Genomic DNA, 17325 nt, shown 5'->3' with positions numbered 1-17325 from the left:
ATACTCATTGTTGTCATCTAGTGTTTAACTATGGGGTTAGTCCAACTATGGTATAAATCCAACTATGGTATTAGTCCAACAATGGTATTAGTGTTTCTTCTCTAAGTTTTGTATTAGTATTGTAAGAAATCTGACGTTCTTAAGACTGTAAACTGCTGTCCCAAGTGGGCTTGTTGGGCCAGTGGTTGCGGTCACTGCCCTTGGTCAAGGCGACCGGAGTTCAAGCACCCCCGAATCGCAACAATGGTGTCAGAAGTGGGATTCGCACCCATGGCTCCAAGGAATGTCAGATTTGTTACAGTGTAGTGGCTATTATGGTAACTCACCAGCTTCACTCAACCGCATTCACAACAGCTTTGATGGCTAACTCTGCACACTGCAATGCACATCAATGAAATGTTCATTAACTTATAACCCAATGGTTACACGGCATGATTCTACAGTGAGGGAAAAAAGTATTTGATCCCCTGCTGATTTTGTCGTTTGCCCACTGACAAAGAAATGATCAGTCTATCATTTTAATGGTAGGTTTATTTGAACAGTGAGAGACAGAATAACAACAAAAAAATCCAGAAAAACGCATGTCAAAAATGTTATAAATTGATTTGCATTTTAATGAGGGAAACAAGTATTTGACCCCCTCTCAATTAGAAAGATTTCTGGCTCCCAGGTGTCTTTTATACAGATAACGAGCTGAGATTAGGAGCACACTCTTAAAGGGAGTGCTCCTAATCTCAGTTTGTTACCTGTATAAAAGACACCTGTCCACAGAAGCAATCAATCAGTCAACCTTAATGGACTAGTAACAATCTGTAGGACTGGTTAAACAATCAGCATGCCTCCATTGTCATTCCAGCCCACAAGTCAATATACCCATTTTCTCTTGCCCCACAACTCTAAATGTTCAGCCTTCGGCTGTGGCATCCTGTCACCGTATATCTATATGTGTATCCATCAACATATTCATTCTGTAGCAGAATTCATTTATCCATGTGGGCGTACAGTTTGGATTAGATTTTGCAGTCAGCACAGACAACACAGTCAGCTCGACGTGCTATTGTGTATCTGTATAGTAGCTAGCTGTTCCCCCATATGGAATAATGCCTGAGGAATCAGGGACAGATCATTCAACACAGAAATCGAATATAAGTCAGTGAGCGGGGGAGACATCGTATTATGTTTACATAAGTGCCTGTCTCCCGTCTCTGTCCCTATTCATATCACCCTTCCCTGACTGCCTCTGTGACTGCCTCTGTTATGTCTGCCATCAGTCTGATCCCCAATCAGAGTCTGACTCAACCAGCCATAGCCTTATTATGTCTTTTGTCACATCATCCAGACTCCAGACTGATCTCAGATCTGTTTATATTCTGGGCTATCACCGGCGTGGACCGATGAATCAGCTGATAGCGCTAGCATAACGACGCCCGACGTCCCGTAGCCGAATAAGTGAGGCGGGCGAGATTGGGTGTGCATGTGTGTGTGTAGGGGGAAAATATATTAGGCTTATCTGTGATTGGGTCCTGCTCTAGTCCCTTTGTGACAGATGCTTCCGTCGCCGGGCGGTTGCCTGTCTCCAGACAGATTGTTCTTATTGGCTGTGACTCCTGTGGATGACTGCATGCCTACTCGGCCCCTAGATTGTGTAAGAACAATGTAGACAAAGATTCCATTATGTCCTTAAAGTGCTCAGCAATAAGAGACCTTCCCACCACACTGAATGCTATAGGAGATAAAGTGCTTGGAATTGATCAACTGGTGTAATTCCCCCTGTATTGCTCATTGTCAGTGGTGGTGGATGGTCGTTATTTCAACAGGCATTGGTAGAAATGTGTTTCTCTATCTTTGTATTGCTCTTGTTTCTGTACCTTTCAGAGCCTATTAAATGAAGGTTCCCTGCAGTGACATACATAGAGGAGCTAACCGGGTTTAGAGAGACTTAATTCATAATGTTTGTTTTTGTATGTTGGAGTGTCTGGCTGTGTGCATGGGTTTGGGTGTGTGTGTGTGTGTGCTTGTGTGTTTATTGAGTCCATGTGTGTCATATATGCATGATTGCAAGTGTGTGCATGTGTCCCTGCGCGTCTATGTGTGTGATTTGCGTGTATCCCTGCATGTGTGTGTGTTTGTGTACCTGGCCTCTCATTGGATTATCATGTTTAGATGGGAGCCAGTAATGTGTGATGGTGGTCCCAGTGGCAGATGGGACATCTGTGTGGTCACTTTAATTAAGAGCTCACCAGCCAGAAAACCAGTCAGTCAGCAGGCTGCCCACACTGTCTTCAGCCTGAACCTTTGACCCACTTGATAATGCCAGCTCTGCACTCTTAAATCACTGATACACACACACACACACACTGTGTGTAGTGCTTAGTTCAGGATGAGTGAGCATATTGTGCCTTCCAAAAGTGGCATTATTTCATTATTATATTGTTACCTGCATTATTACTTGCAATCCCACTCAAATCTGATTCTCCAGTGAAATAACCATCCATTGTACCTGTTTCTTTGGTTGTCAAGGATAGAACATATGTGCCCTGCAGATATCTAGGCAACATATCATCTACGTCCCAAATGGCACCCTATTCCCTACATAGTGTATTACTTTTGACTAGAGCCCTATAGGCTCTGGTCAAAAGTAGTGCACTATATAGGAATACGGTGCCATTTGGGACATAGCCATAGCCTACCATTCATTTCGCATCAGAAGAGAATAGCCTCATTCCAGAAAGTGTCCTCATAGATAATATCCAGGAATTATGGAGGTTGACATCCAATCTCTTAGGGTGTTTTCACACTTGGTCCCTTTGAGACAATTTTTATGAACTCAGTGCGGTTTGCAGAATTTTTATGTGCAGTGTGAACACTCCAAAGGAACTCAGACCCCTCAAAAGTGCCCCTGAAGCGAAGGAGGTGGTCTGAGTTCGGTTTGCTTGAATTCCGCTGGCCGGTTACCTTTTTTAGGGCAGTGTGAACACAAAGCTCCCCAGGTTCACTTCTCATTATTCCGGTACCACACACTAGACTACTGCAAAACCGTTTCCTCTGACATAACCCCTCACATTGGTGCCACGAAAGAGAGATGATGATGACGTGCAGGTTCGCAGATAAAACGTGCTGTTTTTGAATATTGATTAGCGATGCTCGGACATAAGAAAATGTGTGTGGAGTTTCGTACTGACACGATGTTCAGATTATTTGTTTGCAATATGTAATCTATAGGCTAAGCACCTCGTAAACTGTTTATTCGATTGTGGGGCTTGAATAGTGTAGGAAGACAACAACATATCTGGTGAATCAATGCTAGCTCTTAAAGGGGCATTGGATGTACAATTTTCAATTACAGCATTATTTAATCTGCAGTTATTCTTCTGCTATTTACCAATAATATATTCATGTAATATTATCTTCTGATCATTATTATTATGTCTCATCTTTTAAATAAATGCAGTCTATTAGCTTCCAAAATGTGAGTAGGTATATCTAGCTGTCTGATAACACGTTCGGATGGAATCGCTTGTCCTGCACTTTGTAAAAACCCAGAGAACCTTGAGTGAATGTTGGGAAAAAATATTAGTTCCTTTCTAAACATAGCAATGTGAATGCAAAGAGGACTCAGGCCACAAAATATGTGATGTGAATTGGCAAAAAGAGTTGAGTCCTCATTCAAAGGCAAGGGCATTTTTTTGACCCCAGAGTTCACTTTAAAGTGGACCAAGATCGGTTATTTTAAAGAGGACTATACAGTATCTGAAACACCCTTAAATAGACTGGAATCTACTTGAACAATGGCATCAATTAATTTGAGTATCGTTAATGAAGTCACATTGAATGATGATAGTGCATTGAAATAAAGTTAGAGTAGGACCTCTAACTTTCAGTCATGAAACATATTATTAATGACCACTCCAAATAGGATAAAGATAAAATACCACAAACACATATCAACATTTTGGTAACACTTTTATAGCCTGCAGGAATAATTAGCCTTTATGGGCCTGTCTTATAGGGCTTATAATATGTTATGTGTGTCTATATGTAACAAAACCATATTTTTTTCAGTAGAACTTCCTTAACAGGACACCATATTTTGTGAAGTTATTAGAATGTCTGTTTTAATTTTGTCTTTCCACAGCCTGGTCTCATAGACTAGATGTAACATAGTAAATGTAAAACTGGTACACTCAAATTAGTATGAAATGTTACGTTTGGTATGGTTACTTAAGACAAAAATAAAAGTGGTGGTTGGTCGGGGTGGATAGATAGACGTATAATGCGAACATCTAGCAACACAAATGCGAACTTCTATCAACCCAAAGGTTGCGAGTTTGAATATCCTCACGGACAACTAGCATTTTGTCTAATTACCAACTTTTCAACTACTTAGCATGTTAGCTAACCCCTTCCCCTAACTTTAACCCTAAACCTAACTTCTAAACTTAACCCTAACCTTAACCCTAACCCCTAACCCAAACCCCCTAGCCTAGCTAACGTTAGCCATCTAGTTAGAATTCGTAACATATCATAGGTTTAGCAAATTCGTAACATATTGTACGTTTGCAAATTCATAATATATAATATGAATTGTAATTCGTGACATATCATACGAAATGAGTGATGGACATCCACAAATTAATACATACCATACGAAACGTAACATATCATTCTAACTGGAGTGTCTCATATTTACGTACAGATTTATACGGAAATGCTCTGAAACCAGGTTGCTTTCCAATCTCCAGTTTTGGAAGACCAAGGTGTTCTGTGATGATATGAGAGAGTTATGTTAATGAGCTCCTTGTTAGATCCATAGCACCTCGCTGTCTCCCTCCTTCCTTCTCTCTGATCAGGGAATAGAGAAAACACACACATCAGAGAATGCCTAAGAGTGGAGCCAGACGAACCCCAGGGAAGCACAGCTTCTTACTAGCCCCAGCGGGCATATGTGTGTGCTTCCTGATGTGCCTTGGTGCTTTCTTTTCTGGAGGTGAATGTAAGGGCAAGAACCTGATCGAAACAATCATTCAGTAGTGGGTCGTCTGGCTTTCTTCTCCATTTTGTACACAAAAAGACATCATAGTCTCGGTTCCCAGTTTTGTGTTTTCCTTTGTATTCATGTCTGTCCTCAGATCAGCAGGTCTGCATTCCTTAAGGGACTGGTCACTCACACACTCGACCCCCCCAACACACACACACACACACACACACACACCCTCCCCCATCCCTTATCCAGCTGAGCATTAAAGGGGAGGAGACCCCAGCAGGAAGGTCACATGGTCGGCCCCTGACTTGGGTCAGCCCTCAGGAGCTAGCTCCAGCTTGCTCGTCATTAAAACTCAAGGATTAGTAGAAGCCCACACAGCCCACCCTGTAGGTTATTTACACACACAGGGGCCAGACACTGCAGAGAGAGGACAGAGGGCAACGGGAAACCAACTAACAGGAGCCCTCTCAACTTCTCGAGGGCTGAAGTTTGTCTAGTTAGGAGCAGAGTGACATAGACAAGTAGCGAGAAGATGGAGGTGGAAGAAGGTGGCGTGTGGACTTTAGGAGAAGTTGACCGGACTGGATTGTAAGGGAGAGCCAAGCCTGAGCCACATCACCCCCAGCAGTCTAGCCCTCCCTCCTCCTTACAGTCGACAGCATGTCCTGTGGACAGGCAGGGACCAGGGGGACCCAGGGCCACTGGGGCCCCCCCATCAAAGGCTTCCACTTAGGGTTTAGCCTGAAGATGAGGGAAGCAGTTTTCAGGTAATGAAAGATCCAGGCTCTCTTTGCTTCTCACTGTCTCTATTTGTCTTCAACACTTGTCTGCCTTTATGGAGACAGAAGTTTGAAAACTCTGGAGAACTCGGTAGCATGCTGGAGAACTGTTAAACCTGCATACTAAAGCCTATATTTTGTGTATAAGGTCATGGCCACCTGCAATAATATGCTGGCTAATCAATGGGCTAACTCCAAGACACTTACCTACGCTCTCCTTCTTGACTTTGAATCAGCTTTGTCTCCACAAGCTTTTTTCCTTGTCAGGATATGGGAGACGTATGGACTACAGGCTTGTGAGTACTAATAACAACAGCAGATGATTACTCTAGGTCTAGATTTACAACTCTGTGGAGTATTCTGTCTGCACGGGGGGGGCAGGAATGAGTGGTTGGACGTTCAAGTCCAGACATGTTGTTTGGAGAGTCATGCTTGGTTTCATGCCTGGCCCCCACTATTACCACAGTCTGAGAGAGGGGAAGGGAGGAGGGGAGAGGAGAGAACATAGGGTCAGGCTATAAAAACACTACAGACCATGGTCATGTGCTTACCTCGTTAGCGTGTTAGCGTGTTCCGGCCCACAGCTGTACCAGCGAGTTATCACCCGGCCCACCGCCACAGCTAGCTTGCTAAAACACACATTCCCCTGGTTCCCAATGAGCTCGGTGATTGCACTCATGTTCAGAGATCAATGCCCCTTTAGGCTAATCTAACACCCATACCAGCCCCAAAGTGTTTCATTTCAAACAGGGCCCCACGGTCAGAGCAGCTGCGGAGTTGATTTGGATGAATCGGGGCGCTGTTTCACATCCTGCACATCTGGTGGCATCTTGAGGAAAGAAATTATCATTTGCTATTCTTTGAAGCTACTTTGCTGTTCCACACACAGCCATCAGACTGCTGTTCCACTCACAGCATCAGACTGCTGTTCCACTCACAGCCATCAGACTCTGCTGTTCCAATCACAGCATCAGACTGCTGTTCCACTCACATTTTAGTCATTTAGCAGACGCTCTTATCCAGAGCGACTTACAGTTAGTGAGTGCATACATTTTCATACTGGCCCCCGTGGAAACGAACCCACAACCCTGGCGTTGCAAGCGCCATGCTCTACCAACTGAGCTACAGGGGACTACAGACTGCTGTTCCACTCACAGCCATCAGACTTTGCTGTTCCACTCACAGCCATCAGACTATGCTGTTCCACTCACAGCCATCAGACTGCTGTTCCACTCACAGCCATCAGACTGCTGTTCCACTCACAGCCATCAGACTGCTGTTCCACTCACAGCCATCAGACTGCTGTTCCACTCACAGCCATCAGACTGCTGTTCCACTCACAGCCATCAGACTGCTGTTCCACTCACAGCCATCAGACTGCTGTTCCACTCACAGCATCAGACTGCTGTTCCACTCACAGCATCAGACACATTAGCGAGGGATGGGAGACGGTTAGCCTGATAATAAGTGTCAGTTCTATATTTAAACAACCCACTTTACTAGAGGGTTTGTTTGTTGATGATTTTACATTTCTCCCCTCCCTCCCTTGTGCCGCAATTAACCGAGTTAGAGGAGTTCCAATGTAGTCAGGGAATTGGAATGATTGAGTTTATTTAGGGGGATTAGGGGAAGTTTTGAAATGTAATTTAATTTCAGAGGCTGATCAACTTGGAGAGGTTATTCAGATGTAACAGTCTGTCTGGCATTACTGTATAGTGGTGACAGTGTAGTTAGTTTGAGGGGAGATCACTCACACGCACTCACATTCTCACACACACACACACTAATTCACTTCCGCTATGGATTAAACATGCTGGTTATGATGATCTTTTACAGGCGTACTAAATGAGATCAGATTACAAGCCTGTGTGAAAGTAGGGCATCCGTTGGTTCACACATGATCAAGGCTTTCCTGTCTTGCCACTGGTAGGCTGCAGACCAGCAGACTGCCTGTGGCACAGTGACATGGAATATGCAGTGAACTTATGGAAGCTGTATGGATCTGGTGGCGGTGGCACCGTCTGAGGCAGTTACATACACAGGCAGGCAGGCAGCCAACACACAGCAACTGTCTATGGCGTAATATGAACACCTATCCACACATGATCAGGCACATATACTGACATTTATGGTCAACGCATAGAGACACTTATGCCTGAATAGCCACTACCAAAGTCATTTATTTAAAGAGTTGGGCCAATGAGGTTTCTGTCTGAATGTTCCGAGGGCGCCACTTTGTCCTCTATAGCCGTCGCTAAAGTGATAATTGACGCTTCTGCTTCGTGCTGTTGATTTCGGATAGTTTTCAAAACCTATCAAGATGTCCACAGTACCGACTTGGATACACATTATCCCGAATGCTGATAAATAAAAACGTCTGTTCAATTCGCTGATCTGTTCTGCTTGTTTACAGCGGGTCATTTCATAGGGAATTTTCAGAGGCGCTCTCCTATCGTTACCTCATCAAAATGTCGAGAATAAAGGCGCTAACATGGCGTCCGCTCTGAAACCTGTCCGACATCTCTTAATATATGTCTCTGGGTACCACTGTACACATGTATGAACATACAGTACCAGTCAAAAGTTTGGACACACCTACTCATTCAAGGGTTTTTTCTTTATTTTTACTATTTTCTATATTGTAGAATAATAGTGAATACCTCAAACTATGAAATAACACATATGGAATCATGTAGTAACCAAAAAAGTGTTAAACAAATCAAAATATATTTTATATTTGAGATTCTTCAAAGTAGCCACCCTTTGCCTTGATGACAGCTTTGCACGCTTTTGGCATTCTCTCAACCAGCTTCACCTGGAATGCTTTTCCAACAGTCTTGAAGGAGTTCCCACATATGCTGTGCACTTGTTGGCTGCTTTTCCTTCACTCTGCTGTCCAACTCATCCCAAACCATCTCAATTGGGTTGAGGTCGGGTGATTGTGGAGACCAGGTCATCTGATGCAGCACTCCATCACTCTTCTTCTTGGTAAAATAGCCCTTACACAGCCTGGAGGTGTGTTGGGTCAATGTCCTGTTGAAAAACAAATGATAGTCCCACTAAGTCCAAACCAGATGGGATGGCGTATCGCTGCAGAATGCTGTGGTAGCCATGCTGGTTAAATTCTAAATAAATCACAAACAGAGTCACCAGCAAAACACCCCCACACCATAACACCTCCTCCTCCATGCTTTACGGTGGGAAATACACATGCAGAGATAATCCGTTCACCCAACCCCGCGTCTCACAAAGACACGGCGGTTGGAATCACAAATCTCCAATTTGGTCTCCACACCAAAGGATACGTTTCCACCAGTCGAATGTCCATTGCTTGTGTTTCTTGGCCCAAGCAAGTCTCTTCTTCTTATTGGTGTCCTTTAGTAGTGGTTTATTTGCAGCAATTCAACCATGAAGGCCTGATTCACACAGTCTCTTCTGAACAGTTGATGTTGAGATGTGTCTGTTAGTTGAACTCTGTGAAGCACTTATTTGGGCTGCAATTTCTGAGGCTGGTAACTAATGAACTTATCCTCTGCAACAGAGATGGACTGTCGTTTCTCTTTGTTTATTTAAACTGTTCTTGCAATAATATGGACTTGGTCTTTTACCAAATAGGGCTATCTTCTGTATACCACCCCTACCTTGTCACAACACAACTGATTGGCTCAAACACATTAAGAAGGATATAAATTCCACAAATTCCACAAATTAACTTTTAACAATGCACACCTGTTAATTGAAATGCATTCCAGGTGACTACCTCATGAAGCTGGTTGAGAGAATGGCAAGAGTGTGCAAAGCTGTCATCAAGGCAAAGGGTGGCTTCTTTGAAGAATCTCAAATATAAAATATATTTTGTTTTGTTTAACACTTTTTTGGTTACTACGTGATTCCATATGTGTTATTTCATAGTTTTGATGTCTTCCCTATTATTCTACAATGTAGAAAATAGTAACAATTAAGAAAAACCCTGGAATGAGTAGATGTGTTCAAACCTTTGACTGGTACTGTATTTGAACTCAACATGGGAGCCAGATCTAATTTTAAATGACCCTGTAGTTCTTTACATAGCAGCAATGCCAAGCACAGTAGATCCTTATGAGATGGAATGTCCATTCAGGCTGATACAAGAGCCTGTACAAGGACTTCAGCTGGGATAGGTTGTGTGTAGAGGGGAGAGAACCTGACCACAGCCCACCTTTTCCTCTCCATGCCCCAAGAGGAGCATCCAGGCCGGGGGAGGTTGGGGGAGGTGAAGTAGTTGCGGGACAGCTGTGCTCCTGGCTGTGCTGTGGAGTAATGGGATTCATCCTGTCATCCTCCCTAAGTATCTCCTCTGGGGCCATCAGTGATGTTCTGTGGTGCATGTGGGCCACACATGCTAACATTCACGCACACGCACACACACACACACACAACCCTACCACAGATCCTCCGGGAGCCTCTGAGGGCTAGAGGCCTCTGCTCATATGGGTCCCCTTGGCTCCCAGCTCACTGCTAACTGCTTCCTATGGCCAGAGATGTACATGTGGAAAAACATAATGGATTTGCTCGAAATCCAACCTCAACTAAAAGAGGGAAAAGAGGAGTGAGAGAAAGAGGATTGTGTCTTAAAGAGGAATTAACTCAAGCCTTCCCTTATCCATATGTGTATGCAGTGACTTTTTGGTCACAAAACGTAGCATGTTTGTGAGAATTGTACCCTATGTGACACGTTACTTCCCTCAAATGAAATAAAGATGGTGGAAGCATCCAGGAGGTAGTCGTTATCTCTCTCAGAAGAATAGGAGGCTGTAAAAAAGTGACATGACTGCCTTGGCCTGCCTGGCCTCTGACTGTCTCACTCGTCCCTTTGGCGTCCCCCTGCCTCCCTGTCATGCGTGTCTCATTGTCAGGGGTCAAAGTTGACTTGAAAGAGCCAGTGGTCCTAAGGTTTAAGGACTTTGTAATGCTACCCCCATGCTAACTGGGATGAAGGGCCCTTGTGGCTTTTACAGCGTTTTCCGCTTTAAACAAAACTGGATGTGTATCGCCTGGTCAGAGAACGAGTGCAGAGACCCCAACAGCATTTGCCCTGAGGGCTTTATTAGGGGTTCAGGTCGCTCTCTAGGGTAGGACAGGGTAGAGTCCCAATTACAATTACCCATTCTGGTCGAAAAACACAAAACAAAAATTTGAAAGAGGATAAAGAAGTAGCTTAGCTTAATCTATCGGCCTGCCGGGCAATTACATGCGTTTACAGAGGTGGAAGAGATTTAGTGGGAATGCGAAAAAGAGTCGTTAACCGGAAAAATTGAACTTTGCAATGCTGAGTCAGATAGTTTGGGTGAGTTTTCCAGGAACTGCTGCCGGGTGAAGATTAGGCGATAATAATATTTATCCATCAAGTCATGGTGACCCCTCGTGCTTAAGACTTTTCAAATTGTGCCTTTGTCAAACCTGGTTAATGGGGTTTGGGAGAGCTCAGCTCCTAATACCGTGTTGATGGAGTGAGAGTTTGGAGCAGGGCTTTTCCCCAGTGAGCCCAGAGGCTGCAGAAGCCAGGTAGATCAATCCAACCCATGAGCTCACGGTCTCACTCTTTCTCTAGCATGGTGATATGTGTCCTAAGAAATACATATGTTTGTCTTTCAGTCTGTCTGCCTGTCTGTGTACAGTATTGACACGACGACACAGCAGTGACTTACATAGCAATAGAAAGTGTTGGTTTCAACTCAGCCTAAAGCATCTCTAATCCCTGGCAGCTAGTAAAGCTCCACATGTCTGCTGTCCATCCATCCACCCATTCATCCCTCACACTTATCCCAGGCTGGGTGATCCCTATCCTGGCCTCCCCCCTGTGGCCACAGACCTGATCCCTGGTCGTAGCCTAGCCACAGCCTAGCGTCGACACAGCAGGGGCTGTCCTCCTCTGGCTCAGGCTTAACATGAGACATATGGGAAAGGGTTTCCCTCCCTCCCCCTTTCCTCCCCCCCTCCCCCCCCCCCCCCTTTACGTCTCCCTCCCTTTGGACCGCAGACTTCCCTTACCAGACCATGGTCCTGACTGGGACAGCATTGGGATTGGATAATAACCCACCACAAGGCAGACACAGGGCCACCTCATAGAAAGCAAGACTGGTTTAGACTGGCCGGCGGGTTGTGTGTGCTTCATGATTCCAAACCAGAGACCAGCTAACGGACGACCAACCAAACATGCTGGCTGTGTCTGTTCGATGGGAAAAGCACTCAGGCTTGTATGATTCTTGACTGGCCTATTTTAGCGGACCTACATTTTGATCTGTGTCTGGGTCAGCCGGTGACACTCTGAGAGCTGAGGGCTGAGAGCAGGCTGGCTGGTTGGTCCGTCTGCTTGTCCCCATGGAGCTTAGGGGAGTGTGCACAGTGTTTGTGGCGTTGTTTAGGAGAAAGGATGTTTGTAAGAACCGCAAAGGACCCAAATTCAGCAACATGGGGTAAGTCGGACTCTGAGGCAATCTGATCAGTGTGAGCGTTTAAAGATCTGTGTGTGTGTGTGTGTGTGTGTGTGTTGTTCTTTTGCTAAATCCTTGGTTGTGCGTGAAGCGTTGTTAGAGGTACCGCTGAGAACTAGTTTAATTTTACTAGTATCCGTTCTACAACTGGAATAGCGCTTGCTAGTTTACATTGACAGGTGATAAAAATGGCGTCCCATTTGAAGTCTGGACGGCGTTGAAAGTTTTCATGGCTTTAATGGCAGGAAGCTGCAAATCTGTGTGTCAATGTTCGGGCCATCTGAAAGCGGCTGAGACATGAGTAATGTGAGACACAGGACGCAGGGGAGACCGCCACACAGGGTGTTCTACCTCTAAAAGGCCGTTTTGGTCCATCAATGGTCCGGATGTTCTGATGGCTTGTCAAACACACCTCATTCAGCTCATTCAGACATCTGGCTTCCTTCCCCCATTGGCTTTACTTGAAGTGATGTGGGGTGTGTGCGGTGTGTGTGTGTGTGTTACTTATACCTGGGGCTGGAGATTGATTGGAGACTTAATTGTACTTCCTGGCTGTTGCCGACGTGTTTGAAATTCAGCTGGTGCAGTCTGGGGGTCAAACGAGTCAGGCTTTGCTTTCCTCCATCCATCCATAGCTCCATCTTTCCCTTCCTCCTTCCTTTTCTCCAGCGAGGTCCTCAATAGAAGGTCATTTACAACCACTGAGATTGTAACCACATTAAGTAAGAGCTGTTCGGACACAGATGTATGTTTTTTTTTGTGTAGAATCAAAGTTATCTTTCACAACTTTTTTGTCACGAAGATTGTTATCAGCTCTCATGGTTTGAGTTGACATCAAGTAGAGTTGCTATCGTAAAGATTGAAGTGTTTCACAAAAAACAGGAAATTGCCAACAGATTTTAAATGCCAATGTTATTACATTTAGTATCATAGACAAAGTTAATGGTTCAAGTTGTTAGGGAGAAAAAATCATAGACTGTGACCTATGTAAATTGGATCGAAGTGACATCATATTCACACTTAATATACAGCATATGTGCTACTTGAGGGAGTTTTGAAATTCTTGATGGATTACAGTTATGATCTTAATTCATGTTTATTATTAGAGATAAATGAAATAAACTCTCATAACCTTTTAAACCATTCTCACTCTATTCGATTAAATATAAAACCATTTTTTTTTTAAACTTAAAAAGCATTATGCACTCAAAACAACCTCTCGGATCTCCCTCCCAAGTCCTCATTAATTATACTGCTAAATAGCTTCAGAAAACAATATAATTCCTAATCAGTACACCATCAAAATGTGATTATCAGGGGTAATTGTCCAAGACAGTCCTATTTGTGATGCTCCCCCAGATGAATCGGAGGGAGAAATGTGGTTAGAATTAATGGGAGCTAAACTTGAACCCGCCTTTCAAGACGACAATATAACTAAATGTTATGTTCAGGTCACTGTGTGTGTAGATGATCTACCTTGGTCATGTATGGTGCTGAGGATCTTAATGTATGGTGCTGAGGATCTTAATGTTTTTCCACAAAATCCTGGACTATCGGACCACCATTTTATTACATTTGCAATCGCAACAAATAATCTGCTCAGACCCCAACCAAGGAGCATCAAAAGTCGTGCTATAAATTCTCAAACAACACAAAAATTAATTGATGCCCTTCCAGACTCCTTCTGCCTACCCAAGGACGTCAGAGGACAAAAATCAGTTAACCACTTAACTGAGGAACTCAATTTAACCTTGCGCAATACCCTAGATGCAGTTGCACCCCTAAAACGAAAAACATTTGTCATAAGAAACTAGCTCCCTGGTATACAGAAAATACCCGAGCTTTGAAGCAAGCTTCCAGGAAATTGGAACGGAAATGGCGCCACACCAAACTGGAAGTCTTCCGACTAGCTTGGAAAGACAGTACCGTGCAGTACCGAAGAGCCCTCACTGCTGCTCGATCATCCTACTTTTCCAACTTAATTGAGGAAAATAAGAACAATCCAAAATTTCTTTTTTGATACTGTTGCAAAGCTAACTAAAAAGCAGCATTCCCCAAGAGAGGATGGCTTTCACTTCAGCAGTGATAAATTCATGAACTTCTTTGAGGAAAAGATCATGACCATTAGAAAGCAAATTACGGACTCCTCTTTGAATCTGCGTATTCCTCCAGGGCTTAGCTGTCCTGGATCTGCACAGCTCTGCGAGGGCCTGGGATCGGGAGAGACACTTAAGTGTTTTAGTACTATATCTCTTGACACAATGATGAAAATAATCATGGCCTCTAAACCTTCAAGCTGCATACTGGATCCTATTCCTACTAAACTGCTGAAGGAGCTGCTTCCTGTGCTTGGCCCTCCTATGTTGAACATAATAAACAGCTCTCTATCCACCGGATGTGTACCAAACTCACTAAAAGTGGCAGTGATAAAGCCTCTCTTGAAAAAGCCAAACCTTGACCCGGAAAATATAAAAAACTATCGGCCTATATCGAATCTTCCATTCCTCTCAAAAATTTTAGAAAAAGCTGTTGCGCAGCAACTCACTGCCTTTCTGAAGACAAACAATGTATACGAAATGCTTCAGTCTGGTTTTAGACCCCATCATAGCACTGAGACTGCACTTGTGAAGGTGGTAAATGACCTTTTAATGGCGTCAGACCGAGGCTCTGCATCTGTCCTCGTGCTACTAGACCTTAGTGCTGCCTTTGACACCATCGATCACCACATTCTTTTGGAGAGACTGGAAACCCAAATTGGTCTACACGGACAAGTTCTGGCCTGGTTTAGATCCTACCTGTCGGAAAGATATCAGTTTGTCTCTGTGAATGGTCTGTCCTCCGACAAATCAACTGTACATTTCGGTGTTCCTCAAGGTTCCGTTTTAGGACCACTATTGTTTTCACTATATATTTTACCTCTTGGGGATGTTATTCGAAAACATAATGTTAACTTTCACTGCTATGCGGATGACACACAGCTGTACATTTCAATGAAACATGGTGAAGCCCCAAAATTGCCCTCGCTAGAAGCCTGTGTTTCAGACATAAGGAAGTGGATGGCTGAAAACTTTTTACTTTTAAACTCGGACAAAACAGAGATGCTTGTTCTAGGTCCCAAGAAACAAAGAGATCTTCTGTTAAATCTGACAATTCATCTAGATGGTTGTAAAGTCGTCTCAAATAAAACTGTGAAGGACCTCTGTGTTACTCTTGACCCTGATCTCTCTTTTGACGAACATATCAAGACTGTTTCAAGGACAGCTTTTTTCCATCTACGTAACATTGCAAAAATCAGAAATGTTCTGTCCAAAATGATGCAGAAAAATTAATCCATGCATTTGTTACTTCTAGGTTAGACTACTGCAATGCTCTATTTTCCGGCTACCCGGATAAAGCACTAAATAAACTTCAGTTAGTGCTAAATACGGCTGCTAGAATCCTGACTAGAACCAAGAAATTTGATCATATTACTCCAGTGCTAGCTTCCCTACACTGGCTTCCTGTTAAGGCAAGGGCTGATTTCAAGGTTTTACTGTTAACCTATAAAGCGTTACATGGGCTTGCTCCTACCTATCTTTCCGAGTTGGTCCTGCCGTACATACCAATACGTACGCTACGGTCACAAGACGCAGGCCTCCTAATTGTCCCTAGAATTTCTAAGCAAACAGCGGGAGGCAGGGCTTTCTCCTATAGATCTCCATTTTTATGGAACAGTCTGCCTACCCATGTGAGAGAACGCAGACTCGGTCTCAACCTTTAAGTCTTTACTGAAGACTTATCTCTTCAGTAGGTCATATGATTGAGTGTAGTCTGGCCCAGGAGTGTGAAGGTGAACGGAAAGGCTGGAGCAACGAACAGCCCTTGCTGTCTCTGCCGGGCCGGTTCCCCTCTCCACTGGGGTTCTCTGCCTCTAACCCTGTTGCAGGGGGCTGAGTCACTGGCTTGCTGGTGCTCTTTCATGCCGTCCCCTGGGAGGGGTGCGTCACTTGAGTGGGTTGAGTTACTGACGTGATCTTCCTGTCTGGGTTGGCGCCCCCTTGGTTTGTGCTGTGGTGGAGACCTCTGTGGGCTATACTCGGCCTTGTCTCAGGATTGTAAGTTGGTGGTTGGGGATATCCCTCTAGTGGTGCGGGGGCTGTGCTTTGGCGGAGTGGGTGGGGTTATATCCTTCCTGTTTGGCCCTGTCCGGGGTTTCTTCGGATGGGGCCACAGTGTCTCCGGACCGCTCCTGTCTCAGCCTCCAGTATTTATGCTGCAGTAGTTTATGTGTCGGGGGCTGGGGTTAGTTGGTTATACCTGGAGTACTTCTCCTGTCTTATCCAGTGTCCTGTGTGAATTTAAGTATGCTCTCTCTAATTCTCTCCGTTCTCTCTTTCTCTCTGAGAACCTGAGCCCTAGGACCATACGTCAGGACTACCGGGCATGATGACACCTTGCTGTCCCCAGTCCGCCTGGCCTTGCTGCTATTCCAGTTTCAACTGTTCTGCCTGCGGCTACGAAACCCCTACCTGTCCCAGACCTGCTGTTTTCAACTCTTTAATGATCGGCTATGAAAAGCCAACTGAGAGACCTGAGCCCTAGGACCATACGTCGGGACTACCGTCCGTGGTGACTCCTTGCTGTCCCCAGTCCGCCTGGCCTTGCTGCTATTCCAGTTTCAACTGTTCTGCCTGCGGTTATGGAACCCCTACCTGTCCCAGACCTGCTGTTTTCAACTCTTAATGATCGGCTATGAAAAGCCAACTGAGATTTATTCCTGATTATTATTTGACCATGCTTGTCACTTATGAACATTTTTGAACATCTTGGCATGGTTCTGTTATAATCTCCACCCGGCACAGCCAGAAGAGGACTGGCCACCCCTCATAGCCTGGTTCCTCTCTAGGTTTCTTCCTAGGCTTTCGCCTTTCTAGGGAGTTTTTCCTAGCCACCGTGCTTCTACACCTGCATTACTAGCTGTTTGGGGTTTTAGGCTGGGTTTCTGTACAGCACTTCGAGATATTAGCTGATGTAAGAAGGGCTATATAAAATAAAATTGATTGATTGATTGATTGAGATGTGTCATATGTAAAGTGTAGGCTAGCAGACA

The 17325-nt window shown here is 44.4% G+C and overlaps 1 protein-coding gene across 1 annotated transcript in view; it reads left to right on the top strand.

Moving 5' to 3' along the window:
- LOC123484795 (nck-associated protein 5-like) overlaps positions 1–17325 on the top strand; it is a 96487-nt gene that overhangs the window by 28280 nt on the left and 50882 nt on the right.

This window comes from Coregonus clupeaformis, unplaced genomic scaffold, assembly GCF_020615455.1.
Source record: "Coregonus clupeaformis isolate EN_2021a unplaced genomic scaffold, ASM2061545v1 scaf0464, whole genome shotgun sequence".
Classification (NCBI taxonomy): Eukaryota; Metazoa; Chordata; class Actinopteri; order Salmoniformes; family Salmonidae; genus Coregonus; species Coregonus clupeaformis.
This window is presented reverse-complemented; position numbering and strand designations above follow the sequence as displayed.